Consider the following 11,636-nt stretch of genomic DNA (forward strand, 5'->3'; position numbering starts at 1 on the left):
TCATCAATTGCATTGTGACTTGCAGCTCTTTTGCTCCTTCCCTTTCTCCCTGTCAGTCCCTCTCTGCACATAACCCTGTACCCTCTTGCCTTTGCTGCTTACAGTAAGCAGCTACTCTCATGAACACCTACAACTCTCTCACCCCTTTGTCCTAAGTGCCACCATCCGTCTACCCCTCAACCCTGGACCAGTTCAGCTGTTTGTTTGAGGGCATGTGGATTATTGAGCTGTAAGTGCACAGCATAGAATTGAATTGCTACTCTGCCAACAACTGGCTGTGCAACTCTGAGCAGGTTTTTAATCCTCAGAGCATCAGTCTTGGGTATGTAGAAGGAAGAGAACATCTACCTATAGGAGAATTAAGAGAGGTAACAAGTAAAAAGAGATTTTTTGAAGTGTATGTTTATGCTTTTATCTTTTACATCATCCATACCTGACCTTTTCTCAGTGATCCAGAGGTCTCCGGAGAGCCAGCAGATGAATGGGTAGGCTAGGATTATTAAAGTAAAAATACAAACAGAGTTAGTATAGTTTACTCCTAATATAGGTAACTGAGACTCAAAACTAAAGTTCTGATCTGTAAGGCTTACAGATTATGCCAGAAAATAGTTTGGAAAGAGAATAGGGGAAAATCCACCACAATCAGAGAGGATAATGAGGACCAAGGATGAAGAGACTGAGCAGGGCACACCACCGAAGAAAATGGGCAGGGAGAGGACAGGAACTGGGCTTGTCCCTTTTCAAGAGTCCATCATGCACAGAAGCCTAAGAAACCAAGGTAGATCCCTTGACTCCCCAGCAGTGGGGATGTGGAAGGACAATCCACAGCATATATTTGTGTCATCCTCAAACCAACTGCTGTCCTCATTAAAACACCATAAGACTATTATTAGCCCCATTTTCTGAATAGGAAAGTAAGTGGCAGAGAGGATTTTAACCCAGGCAGCTGGCTTCAACAGCCATGTTCTTAAGCACCATACCTGCCTCTTGATAAGCATCAATTCTCTAATCCCCCACCTCCAATTCCTCCTCTATTAAAAGCCAGGATGAAGGAGCACAGTTAGAAAAATTAGGCTACTGTGTGCTTCACGCTATTACTATTTAAAGTCTAAACTCAGCTGGGCCTTCGATTCTGCTCCATCATCTTATGTTCTTGCCCTGCTTCCTTCCGCAAGTCCTGCAATGGGTCTCTTAAGCCCTCATCGTTCAATGCCCTCTTAACTTTATGCAATGAATTTGCCTGTGAGTCATAGAGAAAACCAGTGCCATTGAGGGCGAACTCTTAGCTTTTCCCTTTTCCCCAACTAAATTATCTTCAAGGGCACTGTCTCATCCTCCTTTGCAGCCAGTTTCTGAGGAAGAGCTGTCTTTCTTATTTTAGACAATCCCCCCTCTTTCCCTTCACATCCCCCAGGGTTTCCACTGAGTGCCTTTTTTTCCAGTATCTTCAGCCTCCCACTCTCTTAAGTTCTCTCAGCATTAACAAAGTCTTTTCTTCCTTTCGTATCGTTTCCATCCATAATTGTCCTAGACGTCAGAAACTGCCAAGCACTAGTCCCTGAACTCTTCCTAAGTAGTGCTGAAATTTCATTAATTTATGAAGAAAAAAGAAAAATCATAACGGAATTTGTCATTAAGCTAAAGTAATTAAAATGATTTTCCTTTGTTCTGACTTTATGGCCTTTTTAAAAAAAAATGTTAAAATATTTTTTATACTGCCTTTCAGAAGTGTGAAAACTTTGCATGAGAAAAGAAAAAAACCTCTTTGCCACATTAGGCCATTGGGATTTGGGGCGTCTCTGTTAGTGCATAACCTAGCCCAGAAGCTCACAAGCATTTTAGTCTCAGAACATCCCTACATTATTTATACTCTTAAAAATTATTAAGGACTTGTATTAATTGTATTTTCTTAATTTCCGTATTCTTACTTTTTTTTTTTTTTTTAAAGACAGAGTCTCACTCTGTTGCCAGGCTGGAGTGCAGTGGCGCAATCTCAGCTCACTGCAACCTCTGCCTCCTGGGTTCAAGTGATTCTCCTGCCTCAGCCTCTTGAGTAGCTGGGACTACAGGCGCCCACCACCATGCCCAGCTAAATTTTGTATTTTTAGTAGAGACGGGGTTTCACCATGTTGGCCAGGATGGTCTCTATCTCTTAACCTCGTGATCCACCCGCCTCGGCCTCCCATAGTGCTGGGATTACAGGCATGAGCCACCATGCCCGGCCAATTTCTGTATTCTTTGTATGCCTGGTGTCTGGGGCCTTGCTGACCAGTCAGAGGCTACCCCTCCCAGAGGTAGCTAATTATTCCTAGAGATGGAAAACAACTATCCTGTGACCATACTTTGTATATGCAAACCATCCAATCGAAAACCCATACCCCCAGGTGCTCCCTTTCTCAGACTCTCACCAGGGCTACTAAACTTCAGAGCACTACTCCCCTGTCCTAATCACCTGAGGGCCAGGCACCAGACCACTCTGAGACAACCCTGGAGCCAGCTGAAATTATTCAAATTAGCTGATTCTTAGCCTGCTTACCCTTTCTCACCCATTCCAGAATGCACACATCACAATCAAGGCTCTTGCCCATGCTTTCCCCTCACTCCTGCCTCCCAGCTGACCTTGGTTCTTCCTCTTGTGGCCCTGAATGCTGTAGTGTGTGCTCCTTCCTTCTGGGAACTGTGAGTAACAAACTATCCTTTCCAAAACTGAAAAGTGGTGAGAAAAGTAACATTGTTTCAACTTCTGCAAGTCTCTTTAATGTCTGTCTTAATAGAATGAAGCTAGATTTTTCAGATCTGCTTCTGTATTTAAACAGCTGCAATATCACATTCTGGAAAACTCCACAATATATTCCTGAGAGATTGAGAGTGAATAAGACAAATAAATTTAGTATTATTAAGAAATTGGTTTTGACCTCACAGATCCACTGAAGGATCACCAGACCACATTTAAGGTTTTCTTGGCCAGGCACAGTGGCTCACGTCTGTAATCCTAGCACTTTGGGAGGCCGAGGCAGGCAGATCACCTGAGGCCAGGAGTTTGAGACCAGCCTGGCTAACGTGGTGAAACCCCGTTTCTACTAAAAATACAAAAAATTAGCCGGGCGTGGTGGCACGCACCTGTAATCCCAGCTACTCAGGAGGCTGAGGCAGAAGAATCGCTTGAACCCAGGAGGCGGAGGTTGCAGTGAGTCAAGATTGCGCCATTGCACTCTACCTTGGACATCAAGAGCAAAACTCCGTCTAAAAAAAAAAAAAATCTTTTCCAGTGGATAAATTCCTGGAAACAAGCAAGCAACCTCCTGAGATTGAACCAGGAAGAAATAAAATCCCTGAATATTAAAACGACTTAAAAGAGTGTAATTGGATTATTTGTAACTCAAAGGATAAATGCTTGAGGGGATGGATACCCCATTCCCCATGATGTACTTATTTCACATTGCATGCCTGTATCAAAACATCTCATGTATCCCATAAATATAGACACCTACTATGTACCCACATAAATTTTAAAATAAAAAAGGAAAAAAAAACCATAAAATAAAATAAATAAAAAATAAAAAAATAAAATAAAAAAACATAAAATAAAAAAAAAAAAATACCCATAATGAGTAACAAGATTGAATCAGTAATAAAAAATCTCCCCCCACCCCAGATGGATTCACCATCTGGTTTTGGGCTTTTCTGGGGGGAGGAGGGTAAGATTTTTATTACTGAGCCAAATTCTACCAAACACACAAAGATAGATACCAAGGGGAGTTAATACCAATCGTCATGAAACTATTCCAAAAAAGGAGGAAAGAATTCTCCCTAGCTCATTCTATGAGGCCAGTATCACTCTGATATGAAGAAACGGACAAGGACACAATAAAAAAAAAAAAAAAAGAACTACAGACCAGTATCCCTGATGAAATTAGATGGAAAAAAAAAAAAAAACTCTCAACAAAATACCAGCAAATCGAATCCAACACCACATCAAAAAGATAATACACCAGGATTAGGCAGAATTTATCCGAGGGATGCAGGGATGGTTCAAACATGCAAATTAATAAATGTGATACATCACATAAACAAAATGGACAAATACCAAATGATCATCTCAATAGATACAGAAAAAGCATTTGATAAAATTCAACATCACTTCATGATAAAAATCCTCAATAAACTAGGCATAGAAGCAGCATACCTCACCTTAATAAACGCAGTATATAACAAACCGATAGCCGGCATCATACTTAACAGGGAAAACTTGAAAGCATTCCCTCTAAGAACTGGAAAAGACAGGGATATCCTCTTTCACCAAATCTTATTCAATAGAGTACTGTAAGTCCTTGCCAGAGCATCAGGCAAGAGAATTTAAAAAGGCATCCAATTTGGAAAAGAGGAAGTCAAATTATTCCTATTTACTGATGATATGGTTTTGGTTTTTTTGGTTTTTTTTTTCTCTTTGAGATGGAGTCTCACCTGTCACCCAGGCTGGAGTGCAGTGGTGTTCTCGACTCACTGCAACCTCCGCCTCCCAGGCTCAAGCAATTCTCCTACCTCATGAGGCCTCTCAAGTAGGTGGGATTACAGGCACCAGCCACAATGCCTGGCTAATTTTTGTATTTTTAGGAGAGACAGGATTTCACCATGTTGGCCAGGCTGATCTCAAACTCCTGACCTCAGGTGATCCACCGGCCTCGGCTTCCCAAAGTGCTGGGATTACAGGTGTAAGCCACCACACCTGGCCTGATGATATGATTTTATACCTAGAAAATCCTAAAGACTTCACTAAAAAACTCTTAGATTTGATAAATGAATTCAGTAAAGCTTCAGGATACAAAATTAATGTACGTAAATCAGTAGTGTTTGTCTACATCAATGATTTAGCTGAGGACCAAATTAAGGAGGCAATTTCTATTTACAATAGCTACAACAAAATAAAATACCTAGGAATATATTTAACAAGTGAGGAGAACTACGAAATACTGATAAATGAAATTGTAGATGATACAAACAAATGGAAAAATATCCCATGCTCATAGATTAGAAGAATCAATATCATTAAAATGACTGTACTACCTGGCTAACACAGTGAAACCCCGTCCCTACAAAAACTACAAAAAATTAGCCAGGCTTGGTGGCGGGTGCCTGTAGTCCCAGCTACTTGGGAGGCTGAGGCAGGAGAATGGCATGAACCCAAGAGGCAGACGGGGCTTGTTGTGATCCCAGATCACGCCACTGCACTCCAGCCTGGGCAACAGAGAGACTCTGTCTCAAAAAAAAAAAAAAAAAAAAAGGACTGTACTACCCAATGCAATCTACAGATTCACTGCAATCCCTATCAAATTACCAACATACATTTTTCACAGAATTAGAAAAAACTAAAAAAAAAGAAAGAAAGAGAAAACTACCCTAAAAATTCATATGGAATCAAAAAAGAGCCTGAACAGCCAAGGCAATCCTAAGAAAAAAGAACAAAGCTGATCCAGGCATGGTGGCTCACTCCTGTAATCCCAGCACTTTGGGAAGCCCAGGCAGGTGGATCACCTGACATCAGGAGTTCAAGACAAGCCTGGCCTACCAACATGGTGAAACCCCATCTCTACTAAAAATACAAAAATTGGCCGGGTGTGGCCAGGCATGGTGGCTCACAGTTGTAATCCCAGGACTTTTTGGGAGGCCAAGGCGAGTGGATCACCTGAGGTCAGGAGGTTGAGATCAACCTGGCCAACATGGTAAAACCTCGTCTCTACTAAAAATACAAAAAAAAAAAAAAAAAAAAAAATTAGCCGGCTGCGATGGCAGGTGCCTGTAATCCCAGCTACTCAGAAGGCTGAGGCACAAGAATCACTTGAACCCAGGGGGCGAAGGTTGCAATGAGCTGAGATTGCACCATTGCACTCCAGCCCTGGCAATGAGTGAGACTCCATCTCAAAAAAACAAAAACAAAAACAAAATAAACAAAGCTGGAGGTATGACATTACCTTACTTCAAATTATATAACAAGGCTGTAGTAACAAAAACAGCATGGTATGGTATAAAAAATAAACACATAGATCAATGGAGCAGAATAGATAACCCAGAAATAAAGCCACATACTTACAACCAACTGATCTTTGACAAAGTCAACAAAAAAATACGCTGGGGAAAGGACACCCTGTTCAATAACTGGTGCTGAGGAAACTGGATAGCCACATATAGAAGAATGAAACTGGAGCCATATATCTCACCATATGCAAAAATTAGTAACTAAAGTTGGATTAAAGACCCAAACACAAAGGCAGAAACTAAAAATACTAGAAGAAAGTAACCCCATTAAAAAAAAAAGGGCCGCACCGGCTCTGGGCTCTCTGCGCCCCATGGCTTCCTTTTCCTCCACTGCAGCAGCTATGGCAGTGGTGAAGACCCTAAACCCCAAGGCCAAGGTGGCCCGAACGGAGGCGGCGCTAACGGTCAACATCAGCGTTACGCAGGGTCTGCAGGACGTGCTGAAGACCAACCTGGGGCCCAAGGGCACCATGAAGATGCTTGTTTCTGGCGCTGGAGACATCAAGCTTACTAAAGATGGCAATGTGCTGCTTCACGAAATGCAAATTCAACACACAACAGCTTCCTTAATAGCAAAGGTAGCAACAGCCCAGGATGATATAACTGGTGATAGTATAACTTCCAATGTCCTAATCATTGAAGAGCTACTGAAACAGGCGGATCTCTACATTTCTGAAGGCCTTCATCCCAGAATAATCACTGGAGGATTTGAAGCTGCAAAGGAAAAGGCCCTTCAGTTTTTGGAAGAAGTCAAAGTAAGGAAAGAGATGGACAGGGAAACACTTATAAATGTGGCCAGAACTTCTCTTGGCACTAAAGTTCATGCTGAACTTGCAGATGCCTTAACAGAGGCTGTGGTGAACTCCATTTTGGCCATTAAAAGATAAGATGAACCTATTGATCTCTTCATGGTTGTGATCATGGAGATGAAACATAAATCTGAAACTGATACGAGCTTAATCAGAGGGCTTGTTTTGGACCACGGAGCACAGCATCCTGATAGGAAGAAAAGGGTGGAGGATATATACATTCTCAAGTGTAATGTGTCATTAGAGTATGATAAAACAGAAGTGAATTCTGGCTTTTTTTTTTTTAACAAGAGTGCAGAAGAGAGAAAAACTCATAAAAGCTGAAAGAAAATTCATTGAAGATAAGAGTTAAAAAAAAAAAGAACTGAAAAGGAAAGTCTGTGGTGATTCAGATAAAGGATTTGTTGTTATTAATCAAGAGGGAATTGACCCCCTTTCCTTAGATGCTTTTGCAAAAGAAGGCATAGTCACTCTGCACAGAGATAAAAGGAGAAATATGGAGAGGCCAACTCTTGCTTGTGGTGAGGTAGCCCTGAATTCTTTTGACAACCTAAATCCTGACTGCTTGGGACATGCAGGACTTGTATACAAATATACATTGGGAGAAGAGAAGTGCACCTTTATTGAGAAATGTAACAAAACTCACTGTCACATTATTGATCAAAGGACCAAATAAGCACACACTCATTCAGCTCAAAAGATGCAGTAAGGGATGGCTTGAGGGCTGTCAAAAATGCTGTTGATGAGGGCTGTGTGTTTCCAGGTGCTGGTGCTGTGGAAGTGGCAATGGCAGATGCCCTGATTAAATATAAGCCCAGTGTAAAGGGCAGGGCACAGCTTGGAGTCCAAGCATTTGCTGATGTGTTGCTCATTATTCCAAAGGTTCTTGCTCAGAACTCTGGTTTTGACCTTCAGGAAATATTAGTTAAAATTCAAGCACAATGTTCAGAATCAGGTCAGCTTGTGGGTGTGGACCTGGACACAGGTGAGCCAATGGTAGCAGCAGAAGTAGGCATATGGGATAACTATTGTGTAAAGAAACAGCTTCTTCACTCCTGCACTGTGATTGCCACCAATATTCTCTTGGTTGATGAGATCATGCAAGCTGGAATGTCTTCTCTGAAAGGTTGAATTGAAGCTTCCCCTGTATCTGAATCTTAAAGACTTTGCAAAGTGATCCTGAGGAATACAGCTGTGGAATTTTTGTCCAAGCTTCAGATGATTTTCAGAGGAATTTTCCCATATGAAAAAAGGAGAGAACACTAGCATCTGTTGAAATTCAGAAGTTCTGAACTTATAATTACAGTATTTTTTAAAATTGCACTGAAGTATATGCACATAAAGCAGGTATTTCATCCAGTGAACAGGATATTTGGATTTAGCGGCAGTGACATAAAATTCCTGTTAGATAAACATATGTTACCTACATTATTATTAAATATTCCTTGAAAAAAATGGGCAAAGGACAGGAACAGACATTTCTCAAAAGAAAACATGCAAGTGATCAACAAACATATGAAAAAATGCTCAACATCACTAATCATCAGAGAAATGCAAATTAAAATCATAATGAGATACCATCTTATGCCACCAGAATGGCTATTATTAAAATGTCAGAAAACAACAGATGTTGGCAAAGATGTGGAGACAAAGGAATGCTTTATGCATTGTTGGTGGGAATGTAAATTAACACAACCTTTATGGAAAACAATATGGGGATTTCTCAAATAACTAAAATAGAACTACCATATGACCCAGCAATGTCACCAGTAGGTATATATCTGAAGGGACAGAAATCAACATATCAAAAAGATACTTGCACTCATATGTTTATCACAGCACTATTCACAATAGCAAAGATATATAATTAAAGTAAGTGTCCATCAGCTGAAGATTGTATACACACGCACACACACACTCATCATGGAATACTACTCAGCCCTAAAAAAGAATGAAGTCATATCTTTTGCAGCAACATGGATAGAACTGGAGGCCATTATCCTAACTGAAATAACTCAGAAAGTCAAATATTGCATGTTCTCACTTATAAGTGGGAGCTAAACAGTAGGAACATATGGACACACAGAGTAGAATAATAGACACTGAAGCCTGCACAAGGTGGGAGTGTGGGAGGGGAATGAGGGTTGATAAATCACCTGTTGAGCACAATGTTCACTATTCAGGTAATGGGTACACTAAAAACCCAGACTTCACTACTATGCAAAATCTGCACTTTTGTCCCCTAAATATATTTTTAAAAATTTTTTTTAAAGATTGCCTTATTTGGCTGGGCATGGTGGCTCACATCTGTAACCCCAGCACTTTGGGAGGCCAAGGCAGGTGGATCACCTGAGGTCGGGATTTCGAGACCAACTTGACCAACATGGAGAAACATCGTCTTTAATAAAAATACAAAGTTAGCCGGGCGTGGTGGCACATGCCTGTAATCCCAGCTACTTGGGAGGCTGAGACAGAAGAATTGCTTGAACCTGGGAGGCGGGGGTTGCGGTGAGCCGAGATCGCGCCATTGCACTCCAGCAATAAGAGCGAAACTCTGTCTCAAAAAAAAAAAAAAAAAAAAGGCCGGGTGCGGTGGCTCAAGCCTGTAATCCCAGCAATTTGGGAGGCCGAGACGGGCGGATCACAAAGTCAGGAGATCGAGACCATCCTGGCTAACACAGTGAAACCCCGTCTCTACTAAAAAATAAAAAAAAAAAAAAAAAAAAACTAGCCGGGCGAGGTGGCGGGCGCCTGTAGTCCCAGCTACTCGGGAGGCTGAGGCAGGAGAATGGCGGGAACCCGGGAGGCGGAGCTTGCAGTGAGCTGAGATCTGGCCACTGCACTCCAGTCTGGGCGACAGAGCGAGACTCCGTCTCAAAAAAAAAAAAAAAAGATTGTCTTCTTCATTTTTTGAATGGTCATAATCTTAATGCAGGTCCTCTAGAAAACAGAGCATTATACTTTGAGAGATGAAAACCCAGAACAAAGAGAGAAAAAAGAGATTTGAGGCAAGGAAAAGAGCTGAAGCAAAGTGACACAATGTGCTACTGTGTTGGCTACCACTTCATCCAAAACATTAGAAAACAGACACACAAATATGTCAGGTCATTCAGCCACATGTGCTGCCTAGCACATGAGAGTTCTCCAGAAGGGCTGCAAGGAAGAACTGCACCTCAGAGTTTCCGTGGGAGAGAGAATCTTGCTGCCTGCCTCCCTCTATTTCCTAGTTCCTATTAATCAAGGGTCTTCCCACAGAAAGCTAACTCGTCCACATTTTTGAATAGTGTCATCAAGTCCTTCAGCAGCCACTCAGGAGGCCAAATTCAGTTCTGCATGGTGTATGCAGTGTTTCATCCAAGCCCAGAGTTGGGGCGTGATGCAGTACATAGGGCATGTGAATTGGAAAAGAAGTCAGATTATCCCTTTTCAAGCCTGGGCATTCTACTCAGATTTCAGCCAGCCTGACAAAGATGATAGAGAAGGCTCGGTCTGGAAAGTGGGTGAAACCTTCAGAAGGAAAGAGGGTGGGCTCAGGGGTTCATGCCTATAATCCCAGCACTTTGGGAAGTCAAAGCAGGAGGACTGCTTGAGCCCAGGAGTTTCAGATCAGCCTGGGCAATATGGCAAGACCCCGACTCTACCAAAAATTTAAAAACTTTAAAAGGCTGCAGGGCAGTCGAGGGAAGCAGTCTGAAAGTGTCTAACACTGTAACTGACATTTGTATAATGCTCAGAACTACTGCTCTAAGTACAGAGGTGGCTCTCCTGAAGTGGTAACATTTCTTTTTTTATTTTTATTTTATTTATTTATTTATTTATTTATTTATTTATTTATTTATTTATTTTTGAGACGGAGTCTCTCACCATGCCCCAGGCTGGAGTGCAGTGGCGCGATCTCGGCTCACTGCAAGCTCTGCCTCCCGGGTTCACGTCATTCTCCTGCCTCAGCCTCCCGAGTAGCTGGGACTACAGGCGCCCGCCACCATGCCCAGCTCATTTTTTGTATTTTCAGTGGAGACGGGGTTTCACTGTGTTAGCCAGGATGGTCCCAATCTCCTGACCTCCTGATCCACCCGCCTTGGCCTCCCAAAGTGCTGGGATTACAGCGTGAGCCACCGTGCCTGGCCAAGTGGTAACATTTCTTGAAAGGAATATAATCTATGAAGATTATTGGGAGAGTACATTTTAATAGTCATATAAATAATCACATTTTAAATGAAATACAATGAACATATGTAGTAACTGAATAACATAATTTATCCAACTTGAACCTTGACAGATGAGTCTTAGGCTATAGCAACTAGTCTTAGCCTATAACAAATATGATGCAATGGATAGTATGCTTGATATTCACTGTATCCAACTCTCAATGCTATTTAATACACTGTATTATTCAGACTCCAATTTGCTTAAAAATCAGTTGGAGTGAATTATACTACAGTTTGTTTTGCTAATGAAATATGTAAAACCTTTGAAATCACTGTGAAAAGAATGAGAACTCGAGATACATTCATAATGGCAGTCAAATTGAGAGCTCTTCCAGGTAACGTTTCACTAAAATAACACTGGAAAATGGCTTGAGATGGAAGCTGGCATGGGTTGTGCTTATTACAAAACCATTTTGCACTTGCTATTTTGAAGAACAAAAAGTATGAGCTCTACTAGTTAATACTCAAAAACAAGGCAAATCATTGCTTCCTGCTAACAGTCTTAAATATTGAACTATGGAACATGTTTGTTTCCACTGAATCTCTCTTGAGATTTCAAATTACTTATTCCTGTTGTATTCATTGT

At 41.4% G+C, this 11,636-nt stretch overlaps 1 pseudogene across 1 annotated transcript; it reads left to right on the forward strand.

The window, feature by feature from the left end:
* The first annotated feature begins 6,374 nt into the window (after positions 1-6,374).
* On the forward strand, positions 6,375-8,099 carry LOC126956282 (T-complex protein 1 subunit zeta-like; annotated as a pseudogene). Its single transcript, XR_007726273.1, has one exon. The product of XR_007726273.1 is annotated as a T-complex protein 1 subunit zeta-like (transcript).
* The last annotated feature ends 3,537 nt before the right edge of the window (positions 8,100-11,636 follow it).

The sequence above is a fragment of the Macaca thibetana genome, chromosome 6 (assembly GCF_024542745.1).
Source record: "Macaca thibetana thibetana isolate TM-01 chromosome 6, ASM2454274v1, whole genome shotgun sequence".
Lineage (NCBI taxonomy): Eukaryota > Metazoa > Chordata > Mammalia > Primates > Cercopithecidae > Macaca > Macaca thibetana.